Source organism: Argiope bruennichi, chromosome 7 (genome assembly GCF_947563725.1).
Source record: "Argiope bruennichi chromosome 7, qqArgBrue1.1, whole genome shotgun sequence".
NCBI lineage: Eukaryota > Metazoa > Arthropoda > Arachnida > Araneae > Araneidae > Argiope > Argiope bruennichi.
In genome coordinates, this window is record NC_079157.1 from 11156225 (window position 1) to 11168556 (window position 12332).

Consider the following 12332-nt stretch of genomic DNA (forward strand, 5'->3'; position numbering starts at 1 on the left):
CTACCGAGGACAGTTACGCTTTCCGAAACCCGGGATCGAACCAGGGAGCTTTAGATCTTCAGTCTAACGCTCTCCCAACTGAGGTATTTCGGCATGCCTAGGGGAAATCGGAAAGCAGCTTTACCAGAATGAAATTGGAAAGAATCAGCAAGATGTTATTTGTTCATAAAAGGACGAGAGAAGATACATCTAAGGAAGAATTGTGTTACTCAGCGAATGTGGTTTGTCAAGATTTCTAAAGTCAATCGAAAGCGCACATGTAGAATTATTAGTGTTATCCAATAAAAATAAAAAGATTAAAGAAATATAGCAAACTCGACGGCGGGGAATCGAACCCCGGTCTCCCGCGTGACAGGAGGGGATACAGACCACTATACTACCGAGGATAGTTACGCTTGCCGAAACCCGGGATCGAACCAGTTACCTTTAGATCTTCAGTCTAACGCTCTCCCAACTGAGCTATTTCGGCACGCCTAGGAGAAATCGGAAAGCAGCTTTACCAGAATGAAATTGGAAAGAATCAGCAAGATGTTATTTGTTCATAAAAGGACGAGAGAAGATACATCTAAGGAAGAATTGTGTTACTCAGCGAATGTGGTTTGTCAAGATTTCTAAAGTCAATCGAAAGCGCACATGTAGAATTATTAGTGTTATCCAATAAAAATAAAAAGATTAAAGAAATATAGCAAACTCCCCGGCGGGGAATCGAACCCCGGTCTCCCGCGTGACAGGCGGGGATACTGACCACTATACTACCGAGGACAGTTACGCTTGCCGAAACCCGGGACCTTTAGATATTCAGTCTAAAGCTCTCCCAACTGAGCTATTTCGGCACGCCTAGGAGAAATCGGAAAGCAGCTTTACCAGAATGAAACTGGAAAGAATCAGCAAGATGTTATTTGTTCATAAAAGGACGAGAGAAGATACATCTAAGGAAGAATTGTGTTACTCAGCGAATGTGGTTTGTCAAGATTTCTAAAGTCAATCGATAGAGCACATGTAGAATTATTAGTGTTATCCAATAAAAATAAAAAGATTAATGTTATATCGCAAACGCTCCGGCGGGTAATCGAACCCCGGTGTCCCGCGTGGATACTGACCACTATACTACCGAGGACAGTTACGCTTGCCGAAACCCGGGATCGAACCAGGGACCTTTAGATCTTCAGTCTAACGCTCTCCCAACTGAGCTATTTCGGCACGCCTAGGAGAAATCGGAAAGCAGCTTTACCAGAATGAAATTGGAAAGAATCAGCAAGATGTTATTTGTTCATAAAAAGACGAGAGAAGATACATCTAAGGAAGAATTGTGTTACTCAGCGAATGTGGTTTGTCAAGATTTCTAAACTCAATCGAAAGCGCACATGTAGAATTATTAGTGTTATCCAATAAAAATAAAAAGATTAAAGAAATATAGCAAACTCGACGGCGGGGAATCGAACCCCGGTCTCCCGCGTGACAGGCGGGGATACTGACCACTATACTACCGAGGACAGTTACGCTTGCCGAAACCCGGGACCTTTAGATCTTCAGTCTAAAGCTCTCCCAACTGAGCTATTTCGGTACGCCTAGGAGAAATCGGAAAGCAGCTTTACCAGAATGGAACTGGAAAGAATCACCAAGATGTTATTTGTTCATAAAAGGACGAGAGAAGATACATCTAAGGAAGAATTGTGTTACTCAGCGAATGTGGTTTGTCAAGATTTCTAAAGTGAATTGAAAGAGCACATGTAGAATTATTAGTGTTATCCAATAAAAATAAAAAGATTAAAGAAATATAGCAAACTCCCAGGCGGGGAATCGAACCTCGGTCTCCCGCGTGACAGGCGGGGATACTGACCACTATACTACCGAGGACATTTACGCTTGCCGAAACCCGGGATCGAACCAGGGACCTTTAGATCTTCAGTCTAACGCTCTCCCAACTGAGCTATTTCGGCACGCCTAGGAGAAATCGGAAAGCAGCTTTATCAGAATGAAACTGGAAAGAATCAGCAAGATGTTATTTGTTCATAAAGGGACGAGAGAAGATACATCTAAGGAAGAATTGTGTTACTCAGCGAATGTGGTTTGTCAAGATTTCTAAAGTCAATCGAAAGAGCACATGTAGAATTATTAGTGTTATCCAATAAAAATAAAAAGATTAATATTATATCGCAAACGCTCCGGCGGGTAATCGAACCCCGGTGTCCCGCGTGACAGGCGGGGATACTGACCACTGTACTACCGAGGACAGTTACGCTTGCCGAAACCCGGGATCGAACCAGAGACCTTTAGATCTTCAGTCTAACGCTCTCCCAACTGAGCTATTTCGGCACGCCTAGGAGAAATCGGAAAGCAGCTTTATCAGAATGAAACTGGAAAGAATCAGCAAGATGTTATTTGTTCATAAAGGGACGAGAGAAGATACATCTAAGGAAGAATTGTGTTACTCAGCGAATGTGGTTTGTCAAGATTTCTAAAGTCAATCGAAACCGCACATGTAGAATTATTAGTGTTATCCAATAAAAATAAAAAGATTAAAGAAATATAGCAAACTCCCGGGCGGGGAATCGAACCTCGGTCTCCCGCGTGACAGGCGGGGATACTGACCACTATACTACCGAGGACAGTTACGCTTGCCGAAAGCCGGGATCGAACCAGGGACCTTTAGATCTTCAGTCTAACGCTCTCCCAACTGAGCTATTTCGGCACGCCTAGGAGAAATCGGAAAGCAGCTTTATCAAAATGAAACTGGAAAGAATCAGCAAGATGTTATTTGTTCATAAAAGGACGAGAGAAGATACATCTAAGGAAGAATTGTGTTACTCAGCGAATGTGGTTTGTCAAGATTTCTAAAGTCAATCGAAAGCGCACATGTAGAATTATTAGTGTTATCCAATAAAAATAAAAAGATTATTGATATATCACAAACTCCCCGGCGGGGAATCGAACCCCGGTCTCCCGCGTGACAGGCGGGGATACTGACCACTATACTACCGAGGACAGTAACGCTTGCCGAAATCCGGGATCGAACCAGGGACCTTTAGATCTTCAGTCTAACGCTCTCCCAACTGAGCTATTTCGGCACGCCTAGGGGAATCGGAAAGCAGCTTTACCAGAATGAAATTGGAAAGAATCAGCTAGATGTTATTTGTTCATAAAAGGACGAGAGAAGATACATCTAAGGAAGAATTGTGTTACTCAGCGAATGTGGTTTGTCAAGATTTCTAAAGTCAATCGAAAGCGCACATGTAGAATTATTAGTGTTATCCAATAAAAATAAAAAGATTAAAGAAACATAGCAAACTCGACGGCGGGGAATCGAACCCCGGTCTCTCGCGTGACAGGCGGGGATACTGACCACTATACTACCGAGGACAGTTACGCTTGCCGAAACCCGGGATCGAACCAGGGACCTTTAGATCTTCAGTCTAACGCTCTCCCAACTGAGCTATTTCGCCACGCCTAGGAGAAATCGGAAAGCAGCTTTACCAGAATGAAATTGGAAAGAATCAGCAAGATGTTATTTGTTCATAAAAGGACGAGAGAAGATACATCTAAGGAAGAATTGTGTTACTCAGCGAATGTGGTTTGTCAAGATTTCTAAAGTCAATCGAAAGCGCACATGTAGAATTATTAGTGTTATCCAATAAAAATAAAAAGATTAAAGAAATATAGCAAACTCCCCGGCGGGGAATCGAACCCCGGTCTCCCGCGTGACAGGCGGGGATACTGACCACTATACTACCGAGGACAGTTACGCTTGCCGAAACCCGGGTCCTTTAGATCTTCAGTCTAAAGCTCTCCCAACTGAGCTATTTCGGCACGCCTAGGAGAAATCGGAAAGCAGCTTTACCAGAATGAAACTGGAAAGAATCAGCAAGATGTTATTTGTTCATAAAAGGACGAGAGAAGATACATCTAAGGAAGAATTGTGTTACTCAGCGAATGTGGTTTGTCAAGATTTCTAAAGTGAATCGAAAGAGCACATGTAGAATTATTAGTGTTATCCAATAAAAATAAAAAGATCAATGTTATATCGCAAACTCCCCGGCGGAGAATCGAATCCCGGTCTCCCGCGTGACAGGCGGGGATACTGACCACTATACTACCGAGGACAGTTACGCTTCCCGAAACCCGGGATCGAACCAGGGACCTTTAGATCTTCAGTCTAACGCTCTCCCAACTGAGCTATTTCGGCACGCCTAGGAGAAATCGGAAAGCAGCTTTATCAGAATGAAATTGGAAAGAACCAGCAAGATGTTATTTGTTCATAAAAGGACGAGAGAAGATACATCTAATAAAGAATTGTGTTACTCAGCGAATGTGGTTTGTCAAGATTTCTAAAGTCAATCGAAAGCGCGCATGTAGAATTATTAGTGTTATCCAATAAAAATAAAAAGATTAATGTTATATCGCAAACTCCCCATCGGGGAATCGAACCCAGGTCTCCCGCGTGACAGGCGGGGATACTGACCACTATACTACCGAGGACAGTTACGCTTGCCGAAACCCGGGAACGAACCAGGGACCTTTAGATCTTCAGTCTAACGCTCTCCCAACTGAGCTATTTCGGTACGCCTAGGGGAAATCGGAAAGACGCTTTATCAGAATGAAACTGGAAAGAATCAGCAAGATGTTATTTGTTCATAAAAGGACGAGAGAATATACATCTAAGGAAGAATTGTGTTACTCAGCGAATGTGGTTTGTCAAGATTTCTAAAGTCAATCGAAAGCGCACATGTAGAATTATTAGTGTTATCCAATAAAAATAAAAAGATTAAAGAAATATAGCAAACTCCCCGGCGGGGAATCGAACCCCGGTCTCCCGCGCGACAGGCGGGGATACTGACCACTATACTACCGAGGACAGTTACGCTTGCCGAAACCCGGGACCTTTAGATCTTCAGTCTAAAGCTCTCCCAACTGAGCTATTGCGGCACGCCTAGGAGAAATCGGAAAGCAGCTTTACCAGCATGAAACTGGAAAGAATCAGCAAGATGATATTGGATCATAAAAGGACGAGGGAAGATACATCTAATAAAGAATTGTGTTACTCAGCGAATGTGGTTTGTCAAGATTTCTAAAGTCAATCGAAAGCGCGCATGTAGAATTATTAGTGTTATCCAATAAAAATAAAAAGATTAATGTTATATCGCAAACTCCCCGGCGGGGAATCGAATCCCGGTCTCCCGCGTGGCAGCCGGGGATACTGACCACTATACTACCGAGGACAGTTACGCTTGCCGAAACCCGGGATCGAACCAGGGACCTTTAGATCTTCAGTCTAACGCTCTCCCAACTGAGCTATTTCGGCACGCCTAGGAGAGATCGAAAAGCAGCTTTACCAGAATGAAATTGGAAAGAATCAGCAAGATGTTATTTGTTCATAAAAGGACGAGAGAAGAAACATCTAAGGAAGAATTGTGTTACTCAGCGAATGTGGTTTGTCAAGATTTCTAAAGTCAATCGAAAGCGCACATGTAGAATTATTAGTGTTATCCAATAAAAATAAAAAGATTAAAGAAATATAGCAAACTCGACGGCGGGGAATCGAACCCCGGTCTCCCGCGTGACAGGCGGGGATACTGACCACTATACTACCGAGGACAGTTACGCTTGCGGAAACCCGGGATCGAACCAGTTACCTTTAGATCTTCAGTCTAACGCTCTCCCAACTGAGCTATTTCGGCACGCCTAGGAGAAATCGGAAAGCAGCTTTACCAGAATGAAATTGGAAAGAATCATCAAGATGTTATTTGTTCATAAAAGGACGAGAGAAGATACATCTAAGGAAGAATTGTGTTACTCAGCGAATGTGGTTTGTCAAGATTTCTAAAGTCAATCGAAAGCGCACATGTAGAATTATTAGTGTTATCCAATAAAAATAAAAAGATTCAAGAAATATAGCAAACTCCCCGGCGGGGAATCGAACCCCGGTCTCCCGCGTGACAGGCGGGGATACTGACCACTATACTACCGAGGACAGTTACGCTTGCCGAAACCCGGGAAATTTAGATCTTCAGTCTAAAGGTCTCCCAACTGAGCTATTTCGGCACGCCTAGGAGAAATCGGAAAGCAGCTTTACCAGAATGAAATTGGAAAAAATCAGCAAGATGTTATTTGTTCATAAAAGGACGAGAGAAGATACATCTAATAAAGAATTGTGTTACTCAGCGAATGTGGTTTGTCAAGATTTCTAAAGTCAATCGAAAACGCACATGTAGAATTATTAGTGTTATCCAATAAAAATAAAAAGATTAAAGAAATATAGCAAACTCCCAGGCGGGGAATCGAACCTCGGTCTCCCGCGTGACAGTCGGGGATACTGACCACTATACTACCGAGGACAGTTACGCGTCCCGAAACCCGGGATCGAACCAGGGACCTTTATATCTTCAGTCTAACGCTCTCCCAACTGAGCTATTTCGGCACGCCTAGGAGAAATCGGAAAGCAGCTTTATCAAAATGAAACTGGAAAGAATCAGCAAGATGTTATTTGTTCATAAAAGGACGAGAGAAGATACATCTAATAAAGAATTGTGTTACTCAGCGAATGTGGTTTGTCAAGATTTCTAAAGTCAATCGAAAGAGCACATGTAGAATTATTAGTGTTATCCAATAAAAATAAAAAGATAAATGTTATATCGCAAACTCCCCGGCGGAGAATCGAATCCCGGTCTCCCGCGTGACAGGCGGGGATACTTACCACTATACTACCGAGGACAGTTACGCTTGCCGAAACCCGGGATCGAACCAGGGACCTTTAGATCTTCAGTCTAACCTTCTCCCAACTGAGCTATTTCGGCACGCCTAGGAAAAATCGGAAAGCAGCTTTATCAGAATGAAACTGGAAAGAATCAGCAAGATGTTATTTGTTCATAAAAGGACGAGAGAAGATACATCTAAGGAAGAATTGTGTTACTCAGCGAATGTGGTTTGTCAAGATTTCTAAAGTCAATCGAAAGAGCACATGTAGAATTATTAGTGTTATCCAATAAAAATAAAAAGATTAAAGAAATATAGCAAACTCCCAGGCGGGGAATCGAACCCCAGGCTCCAGCGTGACAGTCGGGGATACTGACCACTATACTACCGAGGACAGTTACGCTTGCCGAAACCCGGGATCGAACCAGGGACCTTTAGATCTTCAGTCTAACTCTCTCCCAACTGAGCTATTTCGGTACGCCGAGGGGAAATCGGAAAGAAGCTTTATCAGAATGAAACTGGAAAGAATCAGCAAGATGTTATTTGTTCATAAAAGGACGAGAGAAGATACATCTAAGGAAGAATTGTGTTACTCAGCGAATGTGGTTTGTCAAGATTTCTAAAGTCAATCGAAAGCGCACATGTAGAATTATTAGTGTTATCCAATAAAAATAAAAAGATTAAAGAAATATAGAAAACTCGCCGGCGGGTAATCGAACCCCGGTCTCCCGCGTGACAGGCGGGGATACTGACCACTATACTACCGAGGACAGCTACGCTTGCCGAAACCCGGGATCGAACCAGGGACCTTTAGAGCTTCAGTCTAACGCTCTCCCAACTGAGCTATTTCGGCACGCCTGGGAGAAATCGGAAAGCAGCTTTATGAGAATGAAACTGGAAAGAATCAGCGAGATGTTATTTGTTCATAAAAGAACGAGAGAAGATACATCTAAGGAAGAATTGTGTTACTCAGCGAATGTGGTTTGTCGAGATTTCTAAAGTCAATCGAAAGCGCACATGTAGAATTATTAGTGTTATCCAATAAAAATAAAAATAAAAAGATTAATGTTATATCGCAAACTCCCCGGCGGGGAATCGAACCCCGGTCTCCCGCGTGACAGGCGGGGATACTGACCACTATACTACACGCTTCCAGAGGACAGTTACGCTTGCCGAAACCCGGGATCGAACCAGGGACCTTTAGATCTTCAGTCTAACGCTCTCCCAACTGAGCTATTTTGGCACGCCTAGGCGAAATCGGAAAGCAGCTTTACCAGAATGAAATTGGAAAGAATCAGCAAGATGTTATTTGTTCATAAAAGGACGAGAGAAGATACATCTAATAAAGAATTGTGTTACTCAGCGAATGTGGTTTGTCAAGATTTCTAAAGTCAATCGAAAGCGCACATGTAGAATTATTAGTGTTATCCAATAAAAATAAAAAGATTAAAGAAATATAGCAAACTCCCCGGCGGGGAATCGAACCCCGGTCTCCCGCGTGACAGACGGGGATACTGACCACTATACTACCGAGGACAGTTACGCTTGCCGAAACCCGGGATCGAACCAGGGAGCTTTATATCTTCAGTCTAACGCTCTCCCAACTGAGCTATTTCGGCACGTCTAGGAGAAATCGGAAAGCAGCTTTACCAGAATGAAATTGGAAAGAATCAGCAAGATGTTATTTGTTCATAAAAGGACGAGAGAAGATACATCTAAGGAAGAATTGTGTTACTCAGCGAATGTGGTTTGTCGAGATTTCTAAAGTCAATCGAAAGCGCACATGTAGAATTATTAGTGTTATCCAATAAAAATATTAATGTTATATCTTAAACTTCCCGGCGGGGAATCGAACCCCGGTCTCCCGCGTGACAGGCGGGGATACTGACCACTATACTACCGAGGACAGTTACGCTTGCCGAAACCCGAGATCGAACCAGGGACCTTTAGATCTTCAGTCTAACGCTCTCCCAACTTAGCTATTTCGGCACGCCTAGGAGAAATCGGAAAGCAGCTTTACCAGAATGAAATTGGAAAGAATCGGCAAGATGTTATTTGTTCATAAAAGGACGAGAGAAGATACATCTAATAACGAATTGTGTTACTCAGCGAATGTGGTTTGTCAAGATTTCTAAAGTCAATCGAAAGCGCACATGTAGAATTATTAGTGTTATCCAATAAAAATATTAAAGAAATATAGCAAACTCCCCGGCGGGGAATCGAACCCCGGTCTCCCGCGTGACAGGCGGGGATACTGACCACTATACTACCGAGGACAGTTACGCTTACCGAAACCCGGGACCTTTAGATCTTCAGTCTAACGCTCTCCCAACTGAGCTATTTCGGCACGCCTAGGAGAAATCGGAAAGCAGCTTTACCAGAATGAAATTGGAAAGAATCAGCAAGATGTTATTTGTTCATAAAAGGACGAGAGAAGATACATCTAATAAAGAATTGTGTTACTCAGCGAATGTGATTTGTCAAGATTTCTAAAGTCAATCGAAAGCGCACATGTAGAATTATTAGTGTTATCCAATAAAAATAAAAAGATTATTGATATATCACAAACTCCCCGGCGGGGAATCGAACCCCGGTCTCCCGCGTGACAGGCGGGGATACTTACCACTATACTACCGAGGACAGTTACGCTTGCCGAAACCCGGGATCGAACCAGCGACCATTAGATCTTCGGTCTAACGCTCTCCCAACTGAGCTATTTTGGCACGCCTAGGAGAAATCGGAAAGCAGCTTTACCAGAATGAAATTGGAAAGAATCAGCAAGATTTTATTTGTTCATAAAAGGACGAGAGAAGATACATCTAATAAAGAATTGTGTTACTCAGCGAATGTGGTTTGTCAAGATTTCTAAAGTCAATCGAAAGCGCACATGTAGAATTATTAGTGTTATCCAATAAAAATAAAAAGATTAAAGAAACATAGCAAACTCCCCGGCAGGGAATCGAACTCCGGTCTCCCGCGTGACAGGCGGGGATACAGACCACTATACTACCGAGGACAGTTACGCTTGCCGAAACCCGGGATCGAACCAGGGACCTTTAGATATTCAGTCTAACGCTCACCCAACTGAGCTATTTCGGCACGCCTAGGAGAAATCGGAAAGCAGCTTTACCAGAATGAAATTGGAAAGAATCAGCAAGATGTTATTTGTTCATAAAAGGACGAGAGAAGATACATCTAAGGAAGAATTGTGTTACTCAGCGAATGTGGTTTGTCGAGATTTCTAAAGTCAATCGAAAGCGCACATGTAGAATTATTAGTGTTATCCAATAAAAATATTAATGTTATATCGCAAAATTCCCGGCGGGGAATCGAACCCCGGTCTCCCGCGTGACAGGTGGGGATACTGACCACTATACTACCGAGGACAGTTACGGTTGCCGAAACCCGGGATCGAACCAGGGACTTTCAGATCTTCAGTCTAACGCTCTCCCAACTGAGCTATTTCGGCACGCCTACGAGAAATCGGAAAGCAGCTTTACCAGAATGAAATTGGAAAGAATCAGCAAGATGTTATTTGTTCATAAAAGGACGAGAGAAGATACATCTAATAAAGAATTGTGTTACTCAGCGAATGTGGTTTGTCAAGATTTCTAAAGTCAATCGAAAGCGCACATGTAGAATTATTAGTGTTATCCAATAAAAACAAAAAGATTAAAGAAATATAGCAAACTCCCCGGCGGGGAATCGAACCCCGGTCTCCCGCGTGACAGGCGGGGATACTGACCACAATACTACCGAGGACAGTTACGCTTGCCGAAACCCGGGATCGAACCAGTGACCTTTACATCTTCAGTCTAACGCTCTCCCAACTGAGCTATTTCGGCACGCCTAGGAGAAATCGGAAAGCAGCTTTACCAGAATGAAATTGGAAAGAATCAGCAAGATGTTATTTGTTCATAAAAGGACGAGAGAAGATACATCTAATAAAGAATTGTGTTACTCAGCGAATGTGGTTTGTCAAGATTTCTAAAGTCAATCGAAAGCGCACACGTAGAATTATTAGTGTTATCCAATAAAAATAAAAAGATTAAAGAAATATAGCAAACTCCCCGGCGGGGAATCGAACCCCGGTCTCCCGCGTGACAGGCGGGGATACTGACCACTATACTACCGAGGACAGTTACGCTTGCCGAAACCCGGGATCGAACCAGGGATCTTTAGATCTTCAGTCTAACGCTCTCCCAACTGAGCTATTTCGGCACGCCTAGGAGGAATCGGAAAGCAGCTTTACCAGAATGAAATTGGAAAGAATCAGCAAGATGTTATTTGTTCATAAAAGGACGAGAGAAGATACATCTAATAAAGAATTGTGTTACTCAGCGAATGTGGTTTGTCAAGATTTCTAAAGTCAATCGAAAGAGCACATGTAGAATTATTAGTGTTATCCAATAAAAATAAAAAGATTAAAGAAATATAGCAAACTCCTCGGCGGGGAATCGAACCCCGGTCTCCCGCGTGACAGGCGGGGATACTGACCACTATACTACCGAGGACAGTTACGCTTGCCGAAACCCGAGATCGAACCAGGGACCTTTGGATCTTCAGTCTAACGCTCTCCCAACTTAGCTATTTCGGCACGCCTAGGAGAAATCGGAAAGCAGATTTACCAGAATGAAATTGGAAAGAATCAGCAAGATGTTATTTGTTCATAAAAGGACGAGAGAAGATACATCTAATAACGAATTGTGTTACTCAGCGAATGTGGTTTGTCAAGATTTCTAAAGTCAATCGAAAGCGCACATGTAGAATTATTAGTGTTATCCAATAAAAATATTAAAGAAATATAGCAAACTCCCCGGCGGGGAATCGAACCCCGGTCTCCCGCGTGACAGGCGGGGATACTGACCACTATACTACCGAGGACAGTTACGCTTACCGAAACCCGGGATCGAACCAGGGACCTTTAGATCTTCAGTCTAACGCTCTCCCAACTGAGCTATTTCGGCACGCCTAGGAGAAATCGGAAAGCAGCTTTACCAGAATGAAATTGGAAAGAATCAGCAAGATGTTATTTGTTCATAAAAGGACGAGAGAAGATACATCTAATAAAGAATTGTGTTACTCAGCGAATGTGATTTGTCAAGATTTCTAAAGTCAATCGAAAGCGCACATGTAGAATTATTAGTGTTATCCAATAAAAATAAAAAGATTATTGATATATCACAAACTCCCCGGCGGGGAATCGAACCCCGGTCTCCCGCGTGACAGGCGGGGATACTTACCACTATACTACCGAGGACAGTTACGCTTGCCGAAACCCGGGATCGAACCAGCGACCATTAGATCTTCGGTCTAACGCTCTCCCAACTGAGCTATTTTGGCACGCCTAGGAGAAATCGGAAAGCAGCTTTACCAGAATGAAATTGGAAAGAATCAGCAAGATTTTATTTGTTCATAAAAGGACGAGAGAAGATACATCTAATAAAGAATTGTGTTACTCAGCGAATGTGGTTTGTCAAGATTTCTAAAGTCAATCGAAAGCTCACATGTAGAATTATTAGTGTTATCCAATAAAAATAAAAAGATTAAAGAAACATAGCAAACTCCCCGGCAGGGAATCGAACTCCGGTCTCCCGCGTGACAGGCGGGGATACAGACCACTATACTACCGAGGACAGTTA

General features: G+C 42.9%; 17 non-coding genes across 17 annotated transcripts; all 17 read right to left on the reverse strand.

Annotated features, from left to right (window-relative positions):
• Positions 1-690: 690 nt before the first annotated feature.
• Positions 691-762, reverse strand: Trnad-guc (transfer RNA aspartic acid (anticodon GUC)). Its single transcript has one exon. It is a non-coding gene; the product is annotated as a tRNA-Asp (tRNA).
• A 365-nt stretch (positions 763-1127) lies between these two features.
• On the reverse strand, positions 1128-1200 carry Trnaf-gaa (transfer RNA phenylalanine (anticodon GAA)). Its single transcript has one exon. It is a non-coding gene; the product is annotated as a tRNA-Phe (tRNA).
• Positions 1201-1867: 667 nt separating this feature from the next.
• Trnaf-gaa (transfer RNA phenylalanine (anticodon GAA)) lies at positions 1868-1940 on the reverse strand. Its single transcript has one exon. It is a non-coding gene; the product is annotated as a tRNA-Phe (tRNA).
• Positions 1941-2913: 973 nt separating this feature from the next.
• Trnad-guc (transfer RNA aspartic acid (anticodon GUC)) lies at positions 2914-2985 on the reverse strand. Its single transcript has one exon. It is a non-coding gene; the product is annotated as a tRNA-Asp (tRNA).
• A 679-nt stretch (positions 2986-3664) lies between these two features.
• On the reverse strand, positions 3665-3736 carry Trnad-guc (transfer RNA aspartic acid (anticodon GUC)). Its single transcript has one exon. It is a non-coding gene; the product is annotated as a tRNA-Asp (tRNA).
• A 1490-nt stretch (positions 3737-5226) lies between these two features.
• Positions 5227-5299, reverse strand: Trnaf-gaa (transfer RNA phenylalanine (anticodon GAA)). The gene has a single exon. It is a non-coding gene; the product is annotated as a tRNA-Phe (tRNA).
• A 597-nt stretch (positions 5300-5896) lies between these two features.
• Trnad-guc (transfer RNA aspartic acid (anticodon GUC)) lies at positions 5897-5968 on the reverse strand. Its single transcript has one exon. It is a non-coding gene; the product is annotated as a tRNA-Asp (tRNA).
• A 1502-nt stretch (positions 5969-7470) lies between these two features.
• Positions 7471-7543, reverse strand: Trnaf-gaa (transfer RNA phenylalanine (anticodon GAA)). Its single transcript has one exon. It is a non-coding gene; the product is annotated as a tRNA-Phe (tRNA).
• A 317-nt stretch (positions 7544-7860) lies between these two features.
• Trnaf-gaa (transfer RNA phenylalanine (anticodon GAA)) lies at positions 7861-7933 on the reverse strand. Its single transcript has one exon. It is a non-coding gene; the product is annotated as a tRNA-Phe (tRNA).
• A 961-nt stretch (positions 7934-8894) lies between these two features.
• On the reverse strand, positions 8895-8966 carry Trnad-guc (transfer RNA aspartic acid (anticodon GUC)). The gene has a single exon. It is a non-coding gene; the product is annotated as a tRNA-Asp (tRNA).
• A 292-nt stretch (positions 8967-9258) lies between these two features.
• Trnad-guc (transfer RNA aspartic acid (anticodon GUC)) lies at positions 9259-9330 on the reverse strand. The gene has a single exon. It is a non-coding gene; the product is annotated as a tRNA-Asp (tRNA).
• Positions 9331-10756: 1426 nt separating this feature from the next.
• On the reverse strand, positions 10757-10828 carry Trnad-guc (transfer RNA aspartic acid (anticodon GUC)). The gene has a single exon. It is a non-coding gene; the product is annotated as a tRNA-Asp (tRNA).
• A 10-nt stretch (positions 10829-10838) lies between these two features.
• Trnaf-gaa (transfer RNA phenylalanine (anticodon GAA)) lies at positions 10839-10911 on the reverse strand. Its single transcript has one exon. It is a non-coding gene; the product is annotated as a tRNA-Phe (tRNA).
• Positions 10912-11132: 221 nt separating this feature from the next.
• Positions 11133-11204, reverse strand: Trnad-guc (transfer RNA aspartic acid (anticodon GUC)). Its single transcript has one exon. It is a non-coding gene; the product is annotated as a tRNA-Asp (tRNA).
• Positions 11205-11502: 298 nt separating this feature from the next.
• On the reverse strand, positions 11503-11574 carry Trnad-guc (transfer RNA aspartic acid (anticodon GUC)). The gene has a single exon. It is a non-coding gene; the product is annotated as a tRNA-Asp (tRNA).
• Positions 11575-11584: 10 nt separating this feature from the next.
• Positions 11585-11657, reverse strand: Trnaf-gaa (transfer RNA phenylalanine (anticodon GAA)). The gene has a single exon. It is a non-coding gene; the product is annotated as a tRNA-Phe (tRNA).
• Positions 11658-11878: 221 nt separating this feature from the next.
• On the reverse strand, positions 11879-11950 carry Trnad-guc (transfer RNA aspartic acid (anticodon GUC)). The gene has a single exon. It is a non-coding gene; the product is annotated as a tRNA-Asp (tRNA).
• Between the last annotated feature and the right edge of the window lie 382 nt (positions 11951-12332).